This window comes from Anser brachyrhynchus (assembly GCF_964034855.1).
Source record: "Anser brachyrhynchus genome assembly, chromosome: 2".
In the NCBI taxonomy this organism is placed as follows: Eukaryota; Metazoa; Chordata; class Aves; order Anseriformes; family Anatidae; genus Anser; species Anser brachyrhynchus.
In genome coordinates this window covers 149,685,230-149,710,540 of record NC_137695.1, presented here as the reverse complement: position 1 = coordinate 149,710,540, position 25,311 = coordinate 149,685,230, and the positions used below count along the sequence as shown (strand labels likewise).

The following is a 25,311-nucleotide window of genomic DNA, read 5'->3' as shown; positions in this document are numbered from 1 at the left end:
TCGCAGTAAACAGAAATGATCAATTTTGCATGTATTTTTTTCTTAATCCTTTTATTTTCCAGTTTAGGAAATGAGGATGCTTCCCGTATGTGATGTCTGAGCAAGAGTTGGTGTTTCTGCTTTGTGCTTGTCATTGTAAATGGGTGCTGAAAATAATAGTGTATTTTTTTTTTTTTGTTCTAGATGATCAGGTAATATTCAGCATATTTTAAAACTGCTATCACATTGTTCCTACCTGGATAAATGCTGTTAACAGTGTTGTATAAACAAATAGCCTTCTTTCTCACTCTGAATCTAAAATGTTGTCAAAATGCAGTCTTCTCCGCCCTAATGGTAGTCTGCATTTCACTTGGATTAGATGGTGACAGTTATTAGTACCCTTCTTCATGGTTTAGCTCTCTTCATAAAAGACTTTTCCAGTCAGGATGGAAGGTGCAGTGGTGTAGCTACTTGTTTGCTGTGCAGGTACCATGCTGGCTTCATAGTTGTTTTGCTTGCTTCTTCCTCTCTGGACTAAACACACAGCCTTCTGTAGCTTTCTGTTACGGCCCTCATTTTATGTGTGGCTTGGTGATGCGGCCCCAAATGTTGCGGGAGAAACTTTTTCATCTAATACACTGCCAAAATAATCTGGACTGCATCACCAATTCATGCAAATCAGGTTAAAAATGTTTTGACAAAAGCCCTTTAAACACATCTCCAATGCATTCTGTGACTCACACATGCTTGTGATCTGGTCTAGTTGAGTAGTGAATCCTTGTTTCAGTTCCTGTAGTGGTTTTTTTCGTTTGTTTGTTTGTTTGTTTGTTTTTTTAAAGAAGGATTTAGGAACTCATCTCTGAAGCAGCTGTTTCAGGCACTAGTTGGGGACTGATGCCCACGTGCAGCCCACAAACCAGTGTGTGCCCACAGAGGATGCACCGCTGCCGTCGCCTGCCCTGAGCAGCTCTGAGGCGCTCAGGTGAAGGTGACGGCGAAGTCCTGTGGCCAGCAGAGTCCCTCGTGGGGCAGCTCCCGTGCTTTGCGCCTGTGAAAGCGTAGACCAGAGGGCAAGTGCAAAGGCACTTAATAATAATTAAAACCGGTTTCCTAAGAGTGGTACCTGCCAGAAAATGGGCATAACTTCTACTGTCACACCAAAAGGTGCGGGCAAACTGAATTAGTGCGTGCGCTGCCACGAAGCACCCGTTTAAGAAAGGACAGGACGAGTGACAGGCCCTTGTCTGCTGACATACCACGGTTTGTACCCGCTGTTTTTGTCTGCCACCACCTCTGACTCGGTACGCATTGTGGGCTTTGCATATTTTATCTCACATCCTCATCTAATCTCATTCTGGGTAAACTGCTGGTACCTTCCGTTTGGTAACGAGGTGATCGCTCTTATTGCTCCGGATTTTAAGAGAATGCAGAGCGAGCAGTGGTGGCACAGGGGGTTAGGTTAAAGTGCAGGAGAGTTTCTGTATTTTCTCAGCGTGCTACTCTATTTGCATGGATGCTGTAGAGATGTATAAACGTTAGGAAAAAAAAATCCCAGCAACTCCTAGCTGTTGGTGCTTCTGTCTGTGGATGACTTTTGACTACCTCTGGCAGTCAGGTGTCCCGGATGTTGTAGGTGTTTTTGTAGTTTTTTTGCAAATGGTAATCTTCAGCTTTTATATATACTGCTTTCAATAGCTTTTTTTTTTTTCCCCTAACCTTCATTTTTAACTGTTCTTCAGTTCCCTGCTTAAAGTTAATGCTCTGCTGTGTCATACTAAACAATTCCTTCCCATGTTTGGTATGTGCGTAGTGAAAAATATAAATATATTACAAAGAAATCCCTTCTTTTACCCACTCTTAGTTGCTATTGAAACACCTCTCTTCTGTCAGTTCTACCAGTCCCCTAGTCCCAGGCAATGCTGTCCTCTCTGCAAGTAAATAAGCTCCATTTACCTGTGCTTGTAGCCCCAGTGTTGAGTATTTCAAGGATTGCCACAAGATAGCTGTAATGAGTAGGAAATTTTTCTGCTTTTACTTTTCCTTTCTTCTGATATTGCCGTCTGCAGTGAAACTTGCTCAGCCGTCCTTATTGCACAAAGGAAATGTTCATTTTCTCTCACCCCTGAGTTTCCAACCCTACTGGCTTCGAACACTAACCGGTTGTTTCCAATTTTGGCTACATGTGCAATTAGATTTCAGCTTGTATAAAAAAGGGTGCATTTCCTCCTAACCTTTTTGAATCCTTCTTACAGTATCCTGTTACTAGCAAAGTGTTAGCAGCAGTTGAGGGAAAAGGATTTATTTCTTAACACAAATATTTTGCTTTCTGTCTTCAAAGTGCCAGCTATGTCAAAATGGCATTATTCTTGGCACATGAAAGAAGGAATTACCGACCACCCGTGTAAAGAACACCATCAATATTTTTAGTGTTTTCTCCACAATCTTTTTTTTTCTCTCTCTCTTCCAGCATTATTTGCATCATTTTCAAAAACTCTTGAACGTTCGAACCACGAGAGGAAACATTCTGGTTCTGCTGATCGTAAGAAACAGTGAATCAGTTTCTAGAAGCTGGCAGCTTTGCCACTTACTAACGTTGCTGCAGGAGCCTATAGCAGCATGTCAGCTTGTTATTCTGCTTGGAGGGTAGGATCTGTCTCACTCAGCTGTGGCTGTCTGGAAGTTACACCTCTGAGCCACACAGGGGGAGAGAAGGCTTCAGAGGATGCTTGTCCCTGCTTCCAAAGAGGAAGTTTAACTGGCTAACTAAATTATGAGCTAGCAAAGACCACTGTACAGCTGAGTCACTGCCGTCACCCAGCCCAGTGAAATGGGAATTAGCAGATCTGTTGAATGACTCCTTGGGCTGTCCCACTTTCATCCCCCTGACTCCTTTGACTCTTGGCCACGTGGTGATTTTGATGCATGGCTTGCAGGGTCTGGGAGATCACTGGCACTGATTGCAGCAGTCAGTAAAAAGAAGAATAGTGGTGGATGGGACAATTCGTTTTAACGCGACTCTGCTCCAGACTTGGAGTAAACACAAAGTTTTTATAAAGTCTTTCACCTTCAGGACTAGACGCTAATAAATTGAAAATAAAGGCATTATTTCTGGCTGTGGTGCAGAGTGGCAGGCTCACATTTCTGTTGGCAGGTAGCAGAAAAGCTGCTGTCCTTCACTGGAGGAAGAGGGAGGCTGCAGTGTTCTCTGCCTGAAAGAAATACGGTGTGTCATCCCTGCTGGAGATTTGCCTTGATGTCTTAAATCAAGTGACTTTTGGAAAAGCACCTCAGACTCTTTGCAAAGCTGCTTTTACAGTCTCTAGTTTCCTGTACAGCTTGGGAAAGCGGGCCAGAACCAATACGGTAATGGTGTATCAGGTCTTCTAGGCAGATGGATGCAGATGTACAGAGATAGAGAGCACCTAACCAGCGAGGTGGTGCATTTCTGTCCTCCGCAATGCTACAAGGCGTAGTATTTGTCAATTCACTTGGGATTTTAACAGGTAAGTGTGTATGTAAAGTACCAAGGGTCTGGTCCAGCTGCTGTGCCAAGGTCTGTTGAGGCCAGGATCACCGAGGTGTGTGAAGTTACTGGTCACTGTCTCCTTGCAGCAGTTTTTTGGATGGAGGGCTCACGTTATGCGAGGAGCAGAACCAACACAGAGTAAGGTATGAGGTTCCTTTAACCTAGCAGATGAGGCCTTATTGTGGGCACATGATCATTTGGAGTAAATGATAATAAAGGCTCCTTCTTATGACATGGAAAAGCTGGCTTATTTGTCAGAAACGTGCCAATTTCTGGCATGATATTGAAATTATGAGAAGTTTCCGTCCCTGCTGTCTTATAGCATGTCCTCTGCCCACCCAGTTCCCTCACTCACCCTCTCATGGCTGCAGACCCCGTTGCTAACCTGGTGGCTCACCCAATAGATATGGGTGAAGAAGCCTGCTGGAGAAACTCGCTCTGTCTGGGAGCTGTTGGCAGATGGCAGCACTGATGGCAAAGGGCTGGTACCAGCCAAGGCTGGCACTAGAACAGGTTTGGGTTCACACTGGCAACAGAGAGCTGTGATGCTTTTAAAAATCAGTTTGGCACTGGAAATAAAAATAATTGCCATCACAGCAACGCGCTAAGGCCGGCTACACATACTGAGCGCTCAGTGCCAAGGAGGAGAGGACTACAAATTTTCCAAAGCTCACATCTGGCAAAAATAGAAAGGGTAACAGAGCCAGTGGAGAAGGGAAAGCAGGATGAGAATTAGGCACTGAAAGGTGTGGTGGTTGAAATGGGATGTGAACTTTTTTGAACCCAAGGTGTATGTATGTGCCAGATGCATGCTGCTGTGGAGCTTCACTTACAGTGAAGCGTCTGGATGGGTCAAACAGGGAAGTGTGGAGATAAGTGTTTGGGTGTTCAAATCTGGGCCAATGGGGGAAAAAAAAGGTGATAAATCAGCAGGATGGAGGTCAGGGAAATGAAGAAAGACTAAGAATTAACTTCTAAGAAATGGAGAGAAAGAAATAATGAATAAAAGATGCTTCAAAATCTTATCAACTGAACCAGATGTATTAAAAAAATGTGGGGGTGTGTGGTCCTTTCTGGACAGGCAGCAGCAGTGCAGGGATGCACCTTGCCAATACTCTGTCTTCTGATGGTGGGTGTTGCTGTGAAAAGCAGAGATGCTGTAGTTGAAGAGCTTGAGGGACTGTATTTCATTGCTTTGACTGATTTACTTGAGAAGTTGGGATTCTGTGTGTATTTCTTATGACTTCAGGATCTCAGGTTGTTGGGTTTCTTTTGCAAATGTTGTATAACTTGGCAGATAGATGCACTTGTTTGCATTTCAAAATGGAAGTTGAATAAACTGTAGTTGAATAAACTGTAATCTGCTATAGCTCCACAGCAGATAGAAGTCAACCAGTTTCCTTTTCACCTGGCTTCCAACAGAGCCATTTTCATTAAGATGGGTATTTCAGAATGCTTTTAATTTTCATCATTAATCAACATAGATGATGGGTATAAGTCAAGAGGTAACAAGCTTAAGTCAGAATAAGAATGGCTGTGGTATATTCCTTTCACAGAAGAGCGCATTTATCTTGATGACATCTCTGTTGGAGCTCCAGCTAATGTGCTTTTCCAGGGGAGGCATGGGGAAGAATAACTACTTCATAATACAAACCTCATTCTTGTGTTGTATTAGTTCTTTTTAAGCAAAGCGTTGAATATGCATTGCTTTAGATGAGCATATAAACTGGGTCGCAATTCAAGGATCATTAACTGAACTTTAAAATAACGTAACTTATCCTGTGGTACACTTGTGCCATTTCTTAATAGCTTTGTTTGAATTTGGGTTGCTTCCCACAGAGGGATTGTGGGCTCACGGGACGAGTGGGGGCAGTGGATGTTTGTCCTGCCCTTAGCGAGTGGCCAGTGGGGTGGGCTGAGAACTGTCTGAGGGGCCGGGCCCAGCGGGTTGTGATCAGCAGCACGATGTCCAGCTGGAGGCCAGTCGCTTCTGGTGGATGCTGGGGCTCAGGGCTGGGTCCAGCACTATTAAACGTCTTCCTTAATGACCAGGGTGCTCTGTCTGCGAGTTTGCAGAAGTGGGAGGAGTGGCCGATACACCAAAGGGCCGTGCTGCCATCCGGAGGGCCCTGGACAGGCCGGAGAAATGGGCTGACAGGAACCTGGTGGAGTTCAGGAGAGGGAAATGCCAAGTGCTGTCCCTGGGCAGAAATAGCCCCAGGCACCACAACAAGCTGGAGCCAACCTCAGAGAAGGCCCTGAGGCTCCTGCTGAGCACCAGGTTGACCAGGAGCCAGCAACGTGTCCTTGTGGCCGAGGTGGCCAACAGCCTCCTGGGCTGCACTAGGCAGTGTTGCCAGCAGGTTTAGGGAGGTGATGCTGCCCCTCTGCTTAGTCCTGGTGCGGACACAGGCACGTGGGTGCCACGTTCCCTTGCACAAGAGAGACGTGGACCTACCGGAGAGAATGCAGCAAGGGGCCACGTCTGTCTTATGAGTGTCTGTCATGTGAGAAGAGGCTGAGACAGCTCGGATTATTCAGAGTCTGGAGAAGAGAAGGCTCAAGGAGTAAATAAGGCAGAGTCAGACTCCTCAGCGGTGCCCGGTGACAGGAAAATCCTCTCACAGGATTCTCAGTTCTTCTCAATAGAGAAAGGATATATATTTTTTTTGTGAACTCCCTGCGGGAATTACACTGGGAGAGTTCTGGTGGTTGAAACCTGGTTTGGAAAAAGGGCCTTTGAATTTCCTACTGGGAATAAGCTCCTGAAAATAGCATACCCTGTGCACTGCAATTATCTGTGCGTGACATGCCACAAACGGGGGTGTTTCCTAGGAGAGCCTGTGTGCTTCTCTGCCTCAGCAGTAAACAGTACCAGGATCTTCGTTACTTTTAGGTGCATCTCTGACTTACTGCTTATTTCTGTTTCTCTTCTGTTCTCGTGTATGTCCCCGAAGGAGCCAAGTTCCCAGGTCGGCTGGCTCTGGGCAGGCTGTGGGTGCGACAGCTGCGGGGTCTGCCTGCCAGCGAGCTGATCCCTGGGGAACGGGCACGGGGAGTGCACGTGAGGAACGCAGCCCGGTCCTTCTGCAACTCCCAGGGCTTGGCGTGGAATTCCTCTTCTCCGCTGGGCCAAGTCTGTCTCCTCGAAGCCACTTATTCCTGCCCTCTGGGTCACTCTCCTTCTGCAAGCAGTCATTTTTTAATCAACACTGGAGAAAATTGATCACTTGAAGAGATTAACGTGGCAGATGTTGAGGGTTCTGTCTGGTCTGGAGGTGACAGCAGTGGGAGTGGGCATTTCTTGTCTGGAGGGGAGAGGGAAGAAGACGGAAGGATTTTATTCTAAACTATCTTCAGTATTAATTTACAGTTTAAAGAGTGACTGGGGAGGAGATTTAATGTGCAGTATATGGAAAAGGACTGATTGTGAGGTAGGTTTAAAAGATGTTAGCAACGGGAGCTTATAAAATACCATCTGCTAAATAGTAATGTTGAGTCCCAGGCATTCCACCGATGCAATTAATGTGTGAGTGGGCTGTGGGACTGCAGCTGGAGAAGAGAATCTTCTTCTATAAATATATTTATCATCGTAAATCAAAAAACAGAGGGGAGACTTTTTAATGAAAACTGCTGCATATCATCAGCTTTATGCAAATCTAGATAAAAAAAAAAAACATGTCCTGTGCACAAGGAGATTTAAAAGCTGCTGGAGTAAAACTATTGGGAAACATAAATGCTGTTATTTAATTGCAAATCAACCCTAATTTTCCCCGAGTAATTCTGTTTTTCATTCCTTTGCTGCTTTAGGCTGTCCGTGTAATGTGAGGGAGGCCATCAGACAAACTGTGGTACCCAGAGCCATAGAGGGACCTTGGGGGATGCAGGAGTGATACAAACACTTGATTTCAGCTGTCTGCATTGGGCTTCCTGATCTCAGGTTTCTTTCACGGTCAAGATATGTGGGCCCTCTCTGGAAGTAACCTGAATTTTCCATACCAGAGCCCGAGTCCAAGCAGAGATGCTGCAGTAAACCTGAATCTTGGGAGTATTAAAGATCATGCTTCTGCTGTAGGGTTTTCCAGGTGAGCTGATCTTTGCACATGGGAATGTAGGGTTGGACTCCTCCATCAGGGAAGAAATCCTGTTGCCTCTTCACAGATGAGGAGGAGATGGAGTTGTTGTTATGTTTTGTTTTAAAAAAAAGATTTCCTTGCTGATTTTCTCAGCGCTCATGGCAGAGGCATTTCCCTGCCCAGCAGCTCCAGGAATGGGTGACAAGGAGACACTCCCAACGGGGCAGAAAATGGTTGAGGAAGGGCTAATTTCCCCACATCCCCTCTCACCAGACTGATGCTGAGCCCCGTGGCATTGTCTCGGCTCTCAGAGGAAGTTCAGGCTGATGCAAAGCCAGCGAGAGCTGTCAGTGCTGTCCTTGGGCTGGGCACTGGGGGAGGCCTTCACTGCTCTTTGGGACTGCTGAGAGCAAAGGGGCAGAGTCAGCCTCCAAAATACGGGAGAAGAAAGGGAGGATGACGAGACAGCCAGCAATTCCTGTGGATTAGAGTTTTCTCGTGTGGGAGGCTCACTTGTCCTGGGTCAGGTTTGGATCCTCAGAGGCACTTAGCTGCCTCAGGAACCTGGGTACTTCTGGGTATCTGGGATGACCCAAATTCAAACGAAAACCGAAGATTTCCAAACATTTTGAAACTCAGAGGAGCTGCAGCTCAATGTTTTGCAAAACTGATCACTGATGCTTGCCAGTCTGACCCTATCAGCGAAAGGGTGCTTCACGTTCCAACTTGCACTAAACCATTACAAGGGCTTGGCAGCATCCCGGACCCTGGAAGTTAAGGACTCACACAGAAAGTGTCTCAGTGGGACAGAGACTTCCCTCATCTCTAACAAAGGCTTTTGTGTGTGTCCTTAAAGGCTCCCTGGGGCCATCTGCTTCAACAGGAGACTCCTTCAGCAGCCATGGCAAGAGCTGAGGTTTGCTGGGTGCAGGGTCACACCTCTCTTACAGGAGCCGGACTGCTGGAGAAAGCCCCTTCCAGGAGCGTTTGTGGATGCCTTGGAGTCTGAATACTTAAAATTCAGTATGAAATGAGGCCGGTCTTGTTAAACACTGGGAAATTGTTACTGACAAGTGTTTGTGACAATTTGTAAACAAACGAGATCTTACAGAGTAAGGGCTGTGTCTGAATTTTCAAAAGTAAATATAAATATTGGTCTTAAAGAGAATTAAAATTTTATTGCGGTCTGTTCTTCAGGCTGTTGGTGACTACGGTTTCACAAGGGTTTTCCCAGCTGGGGCAATCATCTGCTGTGTCTTTGTACAGGGGATTTTAGGATTGTCATCGAACTTGTCCCCAGCAGTGATCAGACTGAGAAAACAGAGGGACCAGAGATGAGCAGAGGTCAGTGTGCGACAGAGGAGGATCAGCCCCCTGGAACATCATGGAGAGGATTAGGGTGCTCAAACCCATCACCAGAAGTGAGAGTTCGTGAGAGCAGCAACATTCACATTCAGCACAGCGAAACCAGGAGCAGGAGCCACATGTTGAGACCCTCTGGTTCTAGTAAGGACAGTGATAGAAAGAAAAAATATTTAGATGCCTGATAAAATTGAGACCAGTGACACTTATTCCTGTTTGAGAATGAAAACAGGCATCCAGCAACCCCACAGCCATGGCAGGGGTGCGTGCCCATCTGTCAGTGGCTTTAAAGCTGGGGGAAGGAGAAAGATCCAAGTGAAGGGAGGCTTTCAGGGATTGTTTTAGAGGCCTTTGGCAGAGAGAATGTCTCTGGTGCAATGTAAGACCGAACGCAGATGTGTTGCTCAGTTTAACCTGGCAGAGATGCCCGTGCTGTTTGTTGCCTTTTAGGCAAGTTGGATTTGAGAACAAATCTGATTTGGAGCCAGAGTGAGGAATTTGTGGTCTGGTGAGCTGTAAAATTTTATTCATGATTTTTGTAATCTCTGGAAGGGCTGCTGTAAAATCTTGGGTATCACTTTGGCACTTCTGGTATAAAACTGAATAAATCGATGGCAAACAGTAAGGCAAAATAAAAATACACAAACCTTTAGTTATATCTTTGCACAAGAAGAGAGGAGAGCTGTCTCCTGGGTCCCACTAGCAGGTTCTTCTGGAAGACAACACTGCCTGCCCCGGGGCTGCTTTGCAGCCGAGCCCTCGGGACAGACCCAACAAACACCACAGTGCTCCTGAAAATACACTGTGGGGAGTCTCTTCCATGGTTTTGAGACCAATGGGCTGGTTTCATTGGTGTGATCCAGGTGTTTCTGCCTTGTGCCCTGCAAGACAGTCATCCGACACACGTGAACCATTGGAACCAAATGGTAGTCGTCACTTACATGTGGGCACTGGTTATGGCTTTGTATTTTGCAGCAGTTCCTAGGTATCTGTAACTATTAACCAGAATTAGCCCAATCTGCAGGTGCAATAGTTTCCCGGTGAAGAGTGCAGTTTCATCAAAATGGAAACGTTTACCTGATACCTGCTGATTTTTATGGCTATCTAACTGCAAAACTTCTCTTCTTCCGTTTAAGTGCCAAATGTTTCATTTAGACTTACCTCCGCAAAGAGATTATTGTAATCCCTTCGGCGTAATACCTTTCAGTGCAATATCCCAACTTGGAATGGGAAAGATGCACGTGAAATGTGCCAAGTATGAGCACAAGGCAAAGTGCTAGCAATGCTTGATCTGTAAGAAATGCACATTTAGAAGAAAAGTTAAAATGCTGAGGTTTCTTGTCAGGTATACCACTAGTAATGTTTGTGCTGATTAATAATACGTTTTTAGGATAATTTATTATAAACACAGTGTACCTCGGCTGTGATGATATTTGATCTTAAGATATGACATATCTGGGAACTTTATTATTAAGGGTACAGAGGAGCTGTGAGATTATAGAGCCTGATCTCACAGACTCCTGGGATTTCATTCTATTATTTTCCTCTAAGTCTGGCACTTCAGCTGACAGTTGACGCATTGCTTGGGCGTTGGAGGTCGAATTGGTTGAGGCAGGCTGTAAAGAGAGATGAGCCCTGGGTGGGTGACGGTGAGAGGGGCTCCAGGCTGAGGGCAGTGATGCATTTTGAAGGCTGGTGCTTTTCCAACACGCAGAGGAGGAATGTGACACACCAGGGAGCTGCACATCCCTCCACTTTTCCCTCTCACAACACACAGGTGCACAAGTGCTGTTGCTGGTGGTTGCCTTCTGGCCGTAGCTGCTCGCCAGGACCTTGCAGTGTGTCTCTGGTGCGCAGGAAGGGCTGATGTGCCAAAGGGGCGATGCTCGGCGATCAGCCTCGAGCAATTAGCTGGGAAGACATGCTGCTGTTTTGTAAAGAAGCCAGGCTCTGGATGGTTTCGGGATGTGGATTTACTTATTAAAATAAATCATTTACTGGCAGGCAAGGTAATGCCCTTTCCGGGCATTGCCCCGGCATGGACCGTGGGGCTGCTGCTCAGCGGGAAGCTGAGGAAGCTGAGCTCACTGGGCCCTTTCCTGGGAGGCACTGAAGTGTTATCATTCCCTTCAGTGACTGCATGAGAACCTCTGTCACAAAGAGGTGGCCCCACCACAGCACAGAAAGGGAGGAATCCGGCCCAGTCTGTGTCCTGGGCAGGAAATATCTTCATATTCCCTGCTGGGTCCTTTCCCAGCTGTGTGCATTTCCATGTAAGCTCCTTTTTGCTCTTACGTTTTTATACATCTTGACTTTGCAATTTCTCTCTTCCATCCCTCTCCAAGATTCGGTTCTTTTGAGCTGCATGAAGGGGAAGGAGGATTGACTTGTGGAGGGAGTGGACACCCTCATGGCTGAGGCAGCCGAATGCTTTGTTTGATCCGTTCGTAACAAGCTGAGGAGTGGAGTGAGTGATGGCACTGAACTTCTGGGGCAGAAAAAATCAGCCCAAATTCCAGAATGATCTTATAGGGCCAAAAAAACAGATGACATTCAATATGCATAAATTTACAGGGCTATACATCATGAAAAACTATCCTAATTTCGTATATATTCACGTATTTCATAATGGTCCTGAGCTGACCATTACCACTCAACGGCAACATGTCTGGGCTGTGATAGCTTCTGTTATGAAGACATTGGCTCAGTTGCTCAACAGTGATTAAAAACAAATGAACAAACAAAACAAATTGGGATGTCTAGGAATTATTAGGAAGGGAATGGAGCAGCAAATTTTGTGATTCAGAAGCCAAAGGGATGGCAGTTGCCTGACCACAGAACCACAGAATGGCTCCGGTTGGAAGGGACCTTTAAAGATCACCCAGTTCTTTAAAGATCACCCAGTTCCAGTGCCCTGCCATCACGCACTCAGTATCAAGTAGTCTCCATTTCAAATGTGGTTAATAGTAGCTGGTAGGTTCAGAAGTCTCTAGGGAGATTGATTAAAAAAAAGGTGATCAGAGAGAATCTTGTTTTTCTTCTCTTTTGGGCAATCAAGCTAACAACCAACCCCGCGTTTGGAAAACTGTAATCAAATGGGTCATGCGTGGGAGTCTTTAAACAACAGCGTGCAGGGTATGTCTAAATGGGAGCATCCACGGAGCAATTTCATACCCCCAAGCCATTAGACTCCTGTCTGTGGGCATCACTGCTAGTGCTGTGTGTGGCAGGAAATTCACAACGATGCGATGTAAGTTTTTTGCTGGCACGAGTTCAAGGCTGAGCACATTATACACAGGAAGCAAAGATAATGCTGAATTATTCAGGGCTTGCTGAACAAGTGTTGAAAACCCAATTCCACCAAGTCGCCGCATTAACTTAAATTTATATTTTTTCCTATACCACAGCCGCCTAAGCCAGGAGCTGTTGCAACTGTTTCTCTACAGGTTTGTTAGGGGAAAACAATATTTAATTCATAAATATATGTATATAAAGAGGCATCGGTGGCTTTTCTTGATAAATGATTGCATGAATGTGTATTGCAGCTGGTTTCCCCATTCCCAGCAGCTCGGGGGGGTGCCTGGCTGTCATGGGGCAGGAGCGGATGGCAGCAGGACTACCCAGCTCTGGCTGCAGTGTGCGTTTGTGGAGGGGAAAAAGTCTCAGTCCTCTCCTCCCGAGAAGGCTGAGACACCAAAACCATCTCAGAAACCCTGCTCCCTCCTCATTCTTGGCATCCTGGGCAAAGAGCACGTCTTGGTCTGATGGGTGCTGCGAATGGAGCCGACGTGGGTGCTGCTGCGGAGCGGTGCTGGCAGCAGAGGACCTGCAGAGAGGTGCTGGCAGCAGAGGACTTGCAGAGCAGCGGCTGCTTGCAGGGAAGATGTTCAGGTCTGTGTGCGTGCAGGCAGGCTGCGAGCAGGAGTCGGTGCCTGTGGTTCATGCATCGCTCGCTGCCCATCATCAGGAGACTGGGAGTTGCTGCCAGTGGCGAGAGCTGGGCTGGAAGTTGAATTTCTCCAGCAGTAAGAAGCTCTTCTTTCTAGAGATTGTACTATAAATCTGATACTTGATAAAGACTGCAAATGACTTACCCTGCAATCGAGATTTGTGGAATTTTAAAGAGAAACTCGGTGCCTTGGGGGAAAAGAGAGATTTTGTGTGTTATTTTTAGGGTTACTGAATTTTTGAAGCTTGCCTTAAGGAGTGATCTTCATTTGGCATAAATATTGAGCAATTAACGTAAAACATATAGTGGCTTCTGGCAGGAGAGCATCCAACTTCATAGGTAATTTCCTAAAATGTATTTCAACAGGGTTTTTGTGTTTCTCCCTGTGTAGTTGTAAGGATTTTCTTATAAAGGGAGAAGATAATTGGCTCGTTATGCACACGGCATTTAGTGAAAGACAAAATGAATCATGAAAACAGGTTAAAATGTCTGTCTGCTTTCTCAGAAGTCTTGGCATGCTTTCCAACTGCATAAATACACAACTTCAGGCCCGGCTTGTTGCTCTTTGAGCTGGTGGATGATTTAAAAAATGCCCCAGTCTTCAGTGGTGTTCGTGTGCAAGCTGTTGGTTGATCTTAGGAGTGGAGCTAGCGGGAAGGGTGCAGGTGAGGTGGTCACAGATAAGTGCTATCTTCAAGGCAAACCACTGCTGGGTGAGAACAAGGTAAAACACTGCACGTTAATAATTCATTTGAACGGGGAAAAAAATGCCCTATAGTTGCTTATTCTTTTTCTCCTTGTGATACAGCGATATCCACTAAGGCCCTCTAGATGTACAGGTTGCCCATCCCAGGGTGAAGCCTGCCCTGAAGTTAATGGTTTGCATCCAGGGCTCACTGCAGCAAAACTCTGATTATCTTTGGTTGGTTTGGGATTTCATTTGAGACCTTTTCAGACCTACACTGTCAGGTTCCTGGTCGGTAAGGAGCATTGCACAGGAAAACTCCTGCACTTGCAGAAGCCCTGAGATTTCTGTGGCGCATGCAGTGTAGCTGAGACCAGCACTGGTAATCGGCCTTTCTCACTCTGAGAAGGTGCTGTGGTTATATAGCATATATTATATACTGTACTATACTTCTAAAATGGATTTCAAATGTCTCTGCCAATGTCCATCATTCCAGACCTGTTGGCATGTTGCTCAGCTCTGAGACGTCCACGTGAAGTGGAAATCTCATCGCTCAGCTTTTCAATAGCTTCTTGCCCCACAGGACCTCGTCCATTTCAGGAAGACTTTTTCAAAAAAGCAGTTATTTTATTTTGTTTCTAATGCAGGTGAGTCTAAATGCCCTTTAATGCATTGATTCAAAACCTCATTTGTGATTTTAAGTAAATGCTTTGCACCTGAAAACCATTCCAAAAAGCCAAAATCCATTTCTGTGTTTCATTTTGAGTTTGACTGGTTATCTTTGTCACGTGGGCCTAAACTGGCTAGTAAATAGTAAAGCACAGAAATGTTTTTATGCCCTTAGGTTCAACTCAGAAGCTCTCTCACAAATTACATTTTCAAGTTAAACATGGATATAGCTAATCCCTTCTGATCTGGATTTCCTTTGGCTACCCATACAGATAAGACTTCTTATTAAATACTCTGACTTATCTTGCTTTCCAACCTAATTCAGATTAAATATCAATTATTTTCGCCCATTACAGCTTACTACTATCATGCCATTAAAAATAATGAGCAAACATTAGATTTGATTGTTTCAGTGCTGCAAAGGAAAGTATGATTGATAGATTCCCTGGACAGCTTCTCAAAATACTAAGTTCTTAATCTATCTTAACATATTGTCGTGACACATTTTTATTAAGCAGCAAGCAGTGATTTGGGATAAAAAAAAAAAAACACCCACAAACCTCCTGAAGTTCTCAGCTTCAGCTTGAATGTGTATTTTGGAGCCTGGATCTCCAGCATTTCACTTGTCAGGGTTAAATCTATATTTTTTGGGTGGACAAATGGTTTAAACACAACATGCTTGTTTAAGCAGTTCGTTTTCATGTTCTGAATCCTCCCGAATGCCCATGCCCATCCTTTTTTATTTTTCTTCTTTTTATGGGACAATGCACAAGGGCTAATCCTAACCCACCTCCCAGTGCTGTCCTCCACAAACCTTACCAGCTCTACTGAAGCCTCTTTGTGCTCTCATCAATGGCATGGGCTGAGGGGAGAGACACCATGATGGTGAGAGTGTTCCTTGTCGTATAAAGGCAGTTATGGGGTTAGCATCCTTTGAGGACTTTATTTTCTTCTGCTCTTTCAGAGCTTGGCTGTCTTGGCCTTTTGCACCAGGGTTTTCAAGTAGGAAATCAGTGTAGAAACACAGTAGGTTCTGATGTCATCTTATGGGAATTAAACTCTTGACATAGTTAGTGTTCGTGAAAAACTGCAGCATTGACTTTTATTGTCTGCAATGGTTTCTTTTGCCACTAACAGCTTCTCAACAGACCCTATAACAATGTCATGAGGAGTTGCCTTTGCTATTGTCTCCACGAGAATGGTAGATGGTTTTTACAGAAAGAGTCATCCTGGATGGTCAAATTTGGGTTGTTTTAGCCTTTGGTAGTTCAGTCTGCATAACTTCTACTTGTAGGAATTATCCTTCTAGTGGGTAATCTAATTTTTATTTATTGGTACTTGTTTTACGTTTGTTATAAACAATTTCCTTAAAACTTGCCTTTTTTTTTTTTTTTTTTTTTGCTGTAGACTGTTAAGTAAAAGTCATCGGGTTGGTTGAGGCTTACCATAGAGAGTCAGAATCTCTTTGGGGCATGAATCATCATTAAATCAGAAGTAATGACAGCAAAGTAATGCTCCCTGTAATTTAAAAACCATTCTAATGAGCTGTGGACGCCTTTCAATTACAGCTTCCATCATGTTACACTGGAAACCACACTGACTTCCTACATTTGTCAAACAGAAAGCTACAGGGCAGAGAGAGGCAGACAAAGCAGTAAGTGCCAGAGCCAATGCACCTTTTATCAGTGCTTTGTGCTTTTTCAGGGAAGATGCTCTGTTAAGGTTTACCAGGCTCATTTTGTTGTTAGTAAAAATGTGGTGGTGGTGTGGTTTTTTTTTTTCTTCTCTTGCTTTTTGTCTTTTTTTTTTTTTTTAATTAGGGGTAAAATTAGATTCATGGTGTCTAGCCACATCAGTCCCCTGCTTCCCCCTGTATTCAGTGGAGGGAGGTTGATCTCTGCAGGGGTGAGCCAATGCACCCACTTGAGTGCCTGCTATAGCAAGGGCAGCATCTGCTTTCAGGAGCCTGTTTTCCTCTTCTAATGATGGACCCCAGGCTATGCTGGGTTTTTGCTCAGCTTTTGGAACAGCCAGAGTTCAACCTGTAGACAAATCTAGCTACTATCAAAGTGAAACCAAAATTTCATTTAGAAACACCATATAAAAACATTTTACTGATAACCACTTCAACTGAATTCAGTTATTATTTAAATTCTATTAAATTTTAGAAAACTGCAAAAGTTTGATTCCTCTTTCAGCTATGTAGCTGGTATAAATATTTTATTGACTTGAATTACATGGGTAACAACTCAACCTCCCCATCCTCATTTTTCACAGCAGGTCCTTGAGGAGACTACTGCAGGAGCAGTAGGAGAGAGAAGCCAGTCGTTTGCAGCAGGAGTAGCAGGTATCAGCCTCTTGGAACAACCCAAATTCCTATAGAGTATGCTACCATATCGGGGTGGAAGTCAGTAGGAAGGAACAAGGCTCTGGAAAAAATGAATACAGCAATCAGTTTGTGATGGGGCAAGGAACAAGAGTCACGGAGCAACTCAGAGCCTTAGGTGATATATGTCTGGGTGTGAGTGTGCAAGAGCTCTGAATTTATTCTTGAGATCCACCTGCATATTATTGCTGAAAGCACTTTTCTGCAGTTGGCACAGAGCTTTCTTAGGGCATACTTGCTCCTGAACGACTCCAGCAAGGGAGTCTTCAAGTCGCCTTTGGCAGGATGTGCCAGAGCAACTTCACTTGAGCAGTATGAGCGAATCAAGGACTAAATGCAGTGCTACTGCTTCTGTGAAGGAGCAATATCAGTTTTATTTGATAGAAGGTCAAGTGGCAAAAATCTTATCTGCTTCCTTAATTTTGCATAGCAAGGGCCAGACAATTCAATTTTCCTGCAGTTGTCTCACAATGCCAGTTTAACACATAATTAATGAAATCAGAAACATATTTATTCTCTGCAGACTCATACGTTGGTTAGCTGGGAGGAGGCAGAAGAAGGAGTTGGAAGAGTGAGTAACCTTGGATATTCTGGATATACAAACTACTAAAGGACCGTGCAGGTTGTTGATTCTTGTTCCAAACATGTCCTAGTAATTCATCGCGCAAAGGGAATAGCACAGCGTGAAGCAGAGGTGTTCAGGGTAAAGATCATCTCAGTGCTATTCATAAAGTCTTTTATTTGTGAGCCAGTCGGATCAGAGTCATCACCACACCACTCCAGTACAACTTAGTGCACCAGAGTCCTTGAACATGTCACTTCAATCCGGATAGGAAACTGGAAAACAAAAGGAAAGGCTCTGCCCCATCAGCAGAGGCTGCTTCTCATTGCTCAGCCCTCCCACGCCAGGGCTCACAGCAGCCACTATAGGCATGGGTTGCCTCCAGCACCGAGGTTCTGCAAGGAAAGGGCCAGGAGAAGTCCCGGAGCTCACTCTGGCGGCCCGAAGAATAGAGTGACTTCCTCAGGTCATCCAGACCGAGGGAAGTTTCTGAGCACAGCCATGCCCAGCATTATCTTCCTTCCAAAAAACACTGATATAGGATTTAAACCAAATCACCTGCTGTTGGAGTGGCACCCTACAAGTGTCTCATGCTTTCCCACCGTTATGGCTTCTTTATACCCTTGCTCTATATTCTCCAGCCCTTGTAATGCATTCAACTCCTCTTAGTAGCACATTATCTATCTTGTACTTCATTAATATTCAAGATAATATTGCCATATTGACCTGGAGCACAAGCTAGGACGTGCAAGACACACGTTCCATTTCTTGATCTGCTCCAGGCTTTGTGTGTGACTTTGAGCAGGTTATTTCAGCTCAATACCTCAAGTGCCCCCACATAAAATGAGATCAGGGCACCGACTCCCTTGTCTGAAATGTCCAGAGAGGCTGGGTGAGTAGTGACAGCACTTGGGGACGAGAAGGCTGCCAGTCACTGCTTGCTGGTGGCCTCCCTGCCAAATTCAGGAGCCGAGGGGCAGCTCTTCCATACGCCTTGTGTGTAATGGAGAGTAACGACACCTTTTAACAGCCAGGTTGTTCAAAATCGCGCTGAGAGCAGAAGCAAATCAGCTGGTTTGTGACTAATATTTGCTGGTTGGCAAAGAGGAGAGCTAGGGCTTCCTCTCCTCCTCCACAGAGCAATGGCAAAGCACCAAACTGGTGAGAAATGTCCATGGAGGCTGGAAGTAATGACCTGCATCAGCAGGGTGGAGTGGGCATTGGGAGGGGGCAGGGGACAAGAAACCTTTGCAAGGTGAGCAGATGATCAGCGGTGGTTTGCAAACAGATGCTGCTGAGTTCCTCACAAAATGCCTAAGGTGCTTGAGAGGTTAATCAGAGATTTATGAAGTCGAGAGGGAAAGGTGAAGGGATGCACGGCAGCTGGCCAATGCTTTATGAATGGCAGCAGCTTCCTTAAAATAAATGAGGCTGTTAACAAATCATTGGGTTCTTGGCATATAGCTATCAACATGCATAGGCAAATGAACAAATGAATCATTTCATTAGCTTATTCACAGCATTTCACGCCCAATGAATACTAATGTAAGCAGTGTCAGGAAAATGGTGGGGTTATTTCTGGCATATCTAATTATAACATGAGTGTGTTTTTTTTTCCTTCTTGCTATTATTTTGAGATGCTTAGTTAAAATCTGCAGTGAATTAAATGCCTGGGAAAACCGCCAGTCTCTGTCGAGCCTTTGCAGGAGGTCAGTGGAGATTCAGCAGAGAAGCTTCACAGATGCCAAGGGATGTCTACCTGAGGCTGAGAGCATTTTATCACCCATTGCCTGCATTGCACAGGGAGGGAGACGATGCAGTCACAGGGCAGAAAGGTGAATTGGCATCTCTGAGGGATGACGTCTCCTCCCGTGTTGGCATCAGGGATTTTGTCCTAATGCAGCTGTGTGCATGCCGCAAAGCTCCCGCAGCTGTGCCTCTAATTTTTCTTTCCTCCCGTGATGGGAGGAGCCCACTGATGAATTTTGGCAGGCTGGCTTCAGGCAGAAGCAGCGCTTGCTGACTTGGCCCGCGCTGGGTGAGTGCCTCTCCGAGGAGGTGAGCTTCTGTCACCTTCACTGGCGTCTTCGCCAGCATCAGTGACAGTGCTAGATAAAAAGCACAGTGGAGGTTCAGGTTTGGCATTGTGTAAATACAAACCAAACCAGAGGTGTGCTTCCAAAGAGCTCGTCGTTCAGATAAGGGGGTTAGGAAAAGGGGAAGGGTCAGGGAGCTGCTGCTGTCACTGCCCTACAGATGAAAGCTAAGGAGGGACAACGCTGGTTTCCAATGTCACGCAAGGAGGCCGTGCTGCTAAAACTCTCTGCTCCCAACCCTCTGCACCCCATGCCAGCCTCTCACTTGGGTCCTGCCTTGGCTTGCTCTCTGCCTCACTCCAACAGCAGCAGAATTCCTTTTTTATTCTTTTTTAAAGAGTACACTTCCCTGTATCCACATGCATACACATTATCACATCCAAAAGTATTTTGTTTTCTTTTTTCCTTGTGGTTGCTCATGATTAAGGAGCTGCAGAAACTGAATTACAATTTACAAACCTTGATTAGAGTAGCAGGCTGAAAGCAGTGAGTTATGAGCGTAGCACCTGATACCCATGATTTCTTTAAACAAATCAATATATTTCTGCTTTGTCAACTTTTTATTTAAAAAGGTACTCCTTAGCTTTTGTCACACTGCTGTGGTCAAGTTATCAAGGCCCACTTACCTGCAAGGTGTGGGTGGGTGGCTGAGGGTCCTGCCCTGATCCTGTGGGGTCCTGGGGGCTGGAGAGGTCAGTGCAACACACAGGCGGTGCTAGGAAACCTAAACCCCATCATTAGGAGTAAAACCTGCAGTTTTGGAGCATTTGAACAATATGCAACTTCTCTTTTGGGTTCATGTGAGATGACGCAAGCTCAGGCATCTGGGTGCTGCCATCAAGGAACAGGCTGCCCAAAAGACTTAAACTAAAAGAGGGGAGATTTAGATTAGAGGTGAGGAGGAAATTCTTAATTCAGAGGGTGGTGAGGCCCTGGCACAGGCTGCCCAGAGAAGCTGTGGATGCCCCATCCCTGGAGGTGTTCAAGGCCAGGTTGGATGTGGCCCTGAGCAGCCTGATCTAGTGGGAGGTGTCCCTGCCCATGGCAGGGGGTTGGAACCAGATCATCTTTGAGGTCCCTTCCAACCCAAGCTATTTTATGACTCTATGAAACCCCCGTCTGCCTTCCCCACAGAAATTGGGATTTCAGCCTTCCTATATTGACTCCCGTTCCTATACATGCATTTGTACTGCAAGAGCACCACAAAGAGTTTAGATCTAAACAGCGAGTTCCACAAATTAAATGCTCGGTTCCTCTCCAAAAATCCTCACCTTGGTAGCTGTTACGATGTTCCAAGATCGACTGGAAACACCAATAAAAGTGAAGCCTTTGCAGCCCACAGCGGGACAGGAAAATTCTCTCATCAGCCCACCTAGAAGTAATAAAAGGGGTTCTTGTTTGTGCAGCAGCCAAGTTATCAATGAAAAAAACTGAACAGAAAATAACAGATGATTATACTGTGTTATCTTCTGCTGTAACGGGCTGGTACATGTGAGGAAAGGGCAAAAAAAAAAAGAAAAGAAATGCTCTCTATAAAATCACTATGTCCAGTAGTGAATCGAATGCACTATTTAGACAACAAATGAACTTAAATGTTTGAAAAGCAGCAAATGTCTGAGTGTGAGAAAGATAGACGCAGTTCTACTTTGAAAGGCCTGCTGTTTATCACAATCTCAGAGGTGACAGTGATTTTACGATTGGGTATTTCTATTGATTTGCACTGATTATGTCTCAAGTCCTACAGTGGTTACCCGTCCTCATGGCTGTATTTTATGGTGGTGGCATGTTCCCTGCCCGACTCTGGGGCTCTGATTTACTGAACGCTGCACAAATATCAGTTCCTCAATCTGTAAGATGATGAACGAAACTTGGCAGAGGTTAGAAAAGTAATTCAATTTTATCGAGTTGAAATGAACCTCTCTGAAGGAGAACTTCAGGCTATATTTGGGATTGAGCTAGCTCTGATTTGTTTGAACTCAGCAGGAAAACTCCTGGGCAGGATTACACAAACCAGTTCTGGGTGCTTTTGAAAGTCTCAGCGACTTTATTTGTGTAAGTATCCAAAGAATGTTGCTGTAGTCAGGCACCTCTGGCCTGAACTCATGTTTCTCAATGCGCTCACATGGATCAGGGCAGGGTGTCTCACCTTGCCTCTGGGAGGTGAAGAGTGAGTTCCCAGTGCCATTTTTTTGCAAGCTGCTGTACCAGAGTCACCAGGGTGGGGAATAGCTGGCCCATAACCTGCCAGAGTAGTAACAGAAGAGTTGCCCTCAGCAGAAGGCATTAAGCAAACAATAGCATCTGAGAGCTCTTGGAGCTCCTACAAGCGTTCACCCAACCATTAAACAACACCGCAGAAATGCACGTGTTGCTCACGTGCTTGCTGACAAAGCTGATTTGGCTTTGCAAGGCTCAGTCTCTCTGTGTGGCATAAAAAGCACTTGCAAGTTAAATTAAAAGATCTTGTTTGCACCGTGGTCCTATAAATAAAAAAACTTTCATAAAAAAAACTTTCTCCATGTTTTGCTGCCTACGCTTCACTCACATGTATAGCTCCATCCTCTATTTTCTCCTGCTTAAAACAGCTCCATAAGATTCCAAAAGGTGTAATTTTTCCTGTATATTTGCTTCAAAGCTCAACACATCACTAGAAACACTTTCACTGAGAGCGGTGTGTTTCTATTTGGGCTTTAAGTGAGCAATAGGGAAGATACAAAGCCAGCCTGTTAGGAAAAACAAGATTTCTGGTCTTTGCTACCATGCAGTTGTATGTAACTCGCTTTGAGTCAGCAGTGAAGCTGCCTGTTTTCAAAACAGCTTCAGGAAAGAGCGATCTTTCATATCTGACATATTACTTCTTGTCTTCGAACAGCGAAGTAGTCAAATTCCTTAAAGCAAGGTGACAGCTGCTCGCTTGCATACAAATACTAATTTGCAACAGGTCTGCCATGGGTCTTTTGAATAGGAAAAATACACATTGACTGCTTCTCCTGAGAGGGGAAAAATGTGCCCAGTATTTATAGCAAATCAGCAGTCCTCTTTCTGTCTCTCTATACTTTTTATTCAATTGTAAAACCAGATTTAAAAATTCTTTCCTCAAGGGATTGTGTTAAGCATTAATATCTGTAGAAATGTATTCTAAACTCTGAGCAGAAAGTATTTCTTGTGCTAAATGAGGACAAACCCTAAATTTCAACTTCAAGTTCCAGTTTTTCAGTAATTCACCATAATAGCCAAATTTGTATTCATTTCCACTTGATTCATTTTCTTGAGCTAAGACATAAAGTTGAGCTATTTTTTTTTTAATCCTCCAGGGCAGAAGGAGAGGCTGGAAGCACAAGCTTTCTGTGAGTTTGTAACCAAGATGGGATGGGCATGCAGGCAAAAGGGTTTGGCTTGAAAAATACAGATAAGGAAGATGTTTTTAGAACAGGAGACCGTTGTTTCAGCAAACTGATTGTTACATAAACAAGCTTTCTTCTTGAATATAGATAATTCTGATTAGTCCGTGAAATTAAATGCTAAAGGAAGCAATAAGCAATTAGTACACTATTTATTTGCACTATATAGAAAATTCTGAGTAAAACTAATTATGTTGGCAGAAATTATTTTGCTAATGGAAAAGTATTAATAAAGGATAGTCATTCTTATGGAGAGAACTTAATTTTGTGCGTTGGGAACATCTCTGGTAAGCAGAGGTTGACTTTCTTGTTCAGCTTGTGTTCGGTTCAAATTATGAGCAGTAAAGGTCAAAAGCCTGTGTTCTTTGTTAAAAAATAATAGGTCAGATGGATTGTGGTTTTTATTTTCTCTTTAATATTTTCATAAATGACTCGGATGCAGGACTTGAAGGTATACTAAGTAAGTTTGTCAATGACACTAAACTGGGTGGAGCAGTTGATGCCTTTGAGGGTAGAGAGGCCTTGTAGAGAGATCGTGACAAATTGGAGAGCCGGGCAATCACCGACCTCATGAAGTTTAACAAGAGCAAGTGCCAGATCCTGCACCTGGGATGGGGCAGCCCTGGCTGTACATACAGACTGAGGGACGAGGGGCTGGAGAGCAGCCCCACAGGAAGGGATCTGGGGGTTTTGGTCCATGGCAAGTTGAAGATGAGCCAGCAGTGTGCCCTGGCAGCCCCAAGGGCCAACCCTGGCCTGGGTGCCCCAGGCCCAGCACTGCCAGCTGGGTGAGGGGAGGGATTGTCCTGCTCTGCTCCGCGCTGTGCGGCCTCATCTTGAGCACTGTGTGCAGGTTGGGGTGCCACAATGTGAGAAGGACATAAAGCTGTTAGGGAGTGTCCAAAGGGGGTCTGTGGAGACAGTGAACGGTCTAGAGGGCAAGACGTATGAGGAGTGCCTGAGGTCACTTAATTTGTTCAGTCAGCGCAAAGGGCACTCAGTGTTTTTTGTGTTTCATATCACGTGTTACATAAATATTTGTAACTAATTGTGACACCAGGGTGTGACCGGTTTGTTGTCTCTGCGATCAGTCAGAAAAGTGATAGTTGTCATGTGGGTAGGAGGTGGTTATCTGCTGCTCTTTGAGCATGGGCTGGAGTCAGGCCAAAACCAAAATTCATTAGCTGTCCACTGTTTTACCTGGTAGAGAAGAGTGGGAAGACGAGGACAGCCACAAAATCCCCCCAAAGGACAGGCTCAGCTCAGCCTGCACTATTCCCACCTACCTCACCTCACCCCTGGTGGGCAACATGGCCCTGCAGAGCCCTGGTGTCCCAACCAGGTCAGGGCCGCAGGCGCACGGTGGATGCAGCCAGGAGGCTGGCATGCAAAAAGCAATGCCCCTCTGCAGAATGACAGAAAAATCTGTCAAAATAAATGGTTTCTGACTCCCAAACTGACGTACTTGGGCATCAGACTGCCTTTCTTCTCAGTAACATATGGGGAAATGAGCTTGGGGACCACTAGGGAGTGTGAGTGAAAGCCAAAACTGCCAAGTGCTCTGTGTTGCCTTACGGGTGTGCGATGTACTGTGGTGTTTGCGGAATAGTGGTGTGTTACCATGCAACAGCAGGTACGTCAGAGTTTGCAAGACCAGGGTGTTTAAGACGATGGCTTCTTGCTGCTCAAGGAGCTGGAATCAACCTTGAACCTCATTTGATTGCACATGGGAAGAAGGTGCGGCAGATAATGAGGTAGGCAGAGTGGCATGGCACAAGTGTTGTCCAAAATCCCAAAGTGCATCTGTCTTCTGAGGGCTACGCATGAGACAATGGCTCTGGCTCCCTTCATAGGCTTGGGCAGTTGTTACACTGTGATCCATCTGCCCTACTTTATTATAATATCCTGTATTCAAACATGTCCATTTGTATCATGGCCACTTTACCAAGTAATCCAGATGACTTTGCAAAGGTAAACTGCTCTCCTGCTAATTTTCTTTTTTGTCAAACTTGTTATTTTCTTCATATTTTATCATCAAAAGTCCTGTGTCATAGTCAAAGCATTTACTTAGTACTGGGTCAAAGTCTTATCTCTGCAGGAGCCTGCACCCAACAGGTACCCTCTGGCTATGTCTGCACCTGGGCACACTTGGAGACCCATCAGTGAGCCAGCCTCCACTCCATCTAATGCTTATTTTAGTGCCTACATCTCTCATTCATACTGATTAATCAACGTACCATGTAACAGTCACGTGTCTCAGCAAAGTCCAGAATATATTACATCACCTTACCAGAATCTGTAATCATGCAGGGAAAACATCAAAACCTTCCTTTCACAAACCTATGTGGCATTACAGTGTGGTCCCCTAGGATATGCTGTCAGACACTCTAAATTAAATGGTTATTTCAGTGATCCAGGGTAGCCACCTTCTTCTTGTGGGAGCTTTGGCAATCTTTCAGCCTGTGGTGACTTCCGTTGTTTCCCCAGAGCTGTTTAAACATCTCTGCTTACTCCGCCTAAGGCTCTTGGCTGCAGATTTCAGCAGATGGTGCTCACCTCCTCCTCTGTTCCTCCTGTGGGTTGAACACCACATTCTCCAACATTGTACGGGTTAAATAAA

General features: G+C 45.1%; 1 long non-coding RNA gene across 1 annotated transcript; it reads left to right on the top strand.

Moving 5' to 3' along the window:
* Positions 1–1,051: 1,051 nt before the first annotated feature.
* LOC308190242 lies at positions 1,052–24,976 on the top strand. The gene is made up of 3 exons (XR_013947022.1): positions 1,052–15,900; positions 16,524–16,593; positions 17,156–24,976. It is a non-coding gene; the product is annotated as an uncharacterized lncRNA (long non-coding RNA).
* The last annotated feature ends 335 nt before the right edge of the window (positions 24,977–25,311 follow it).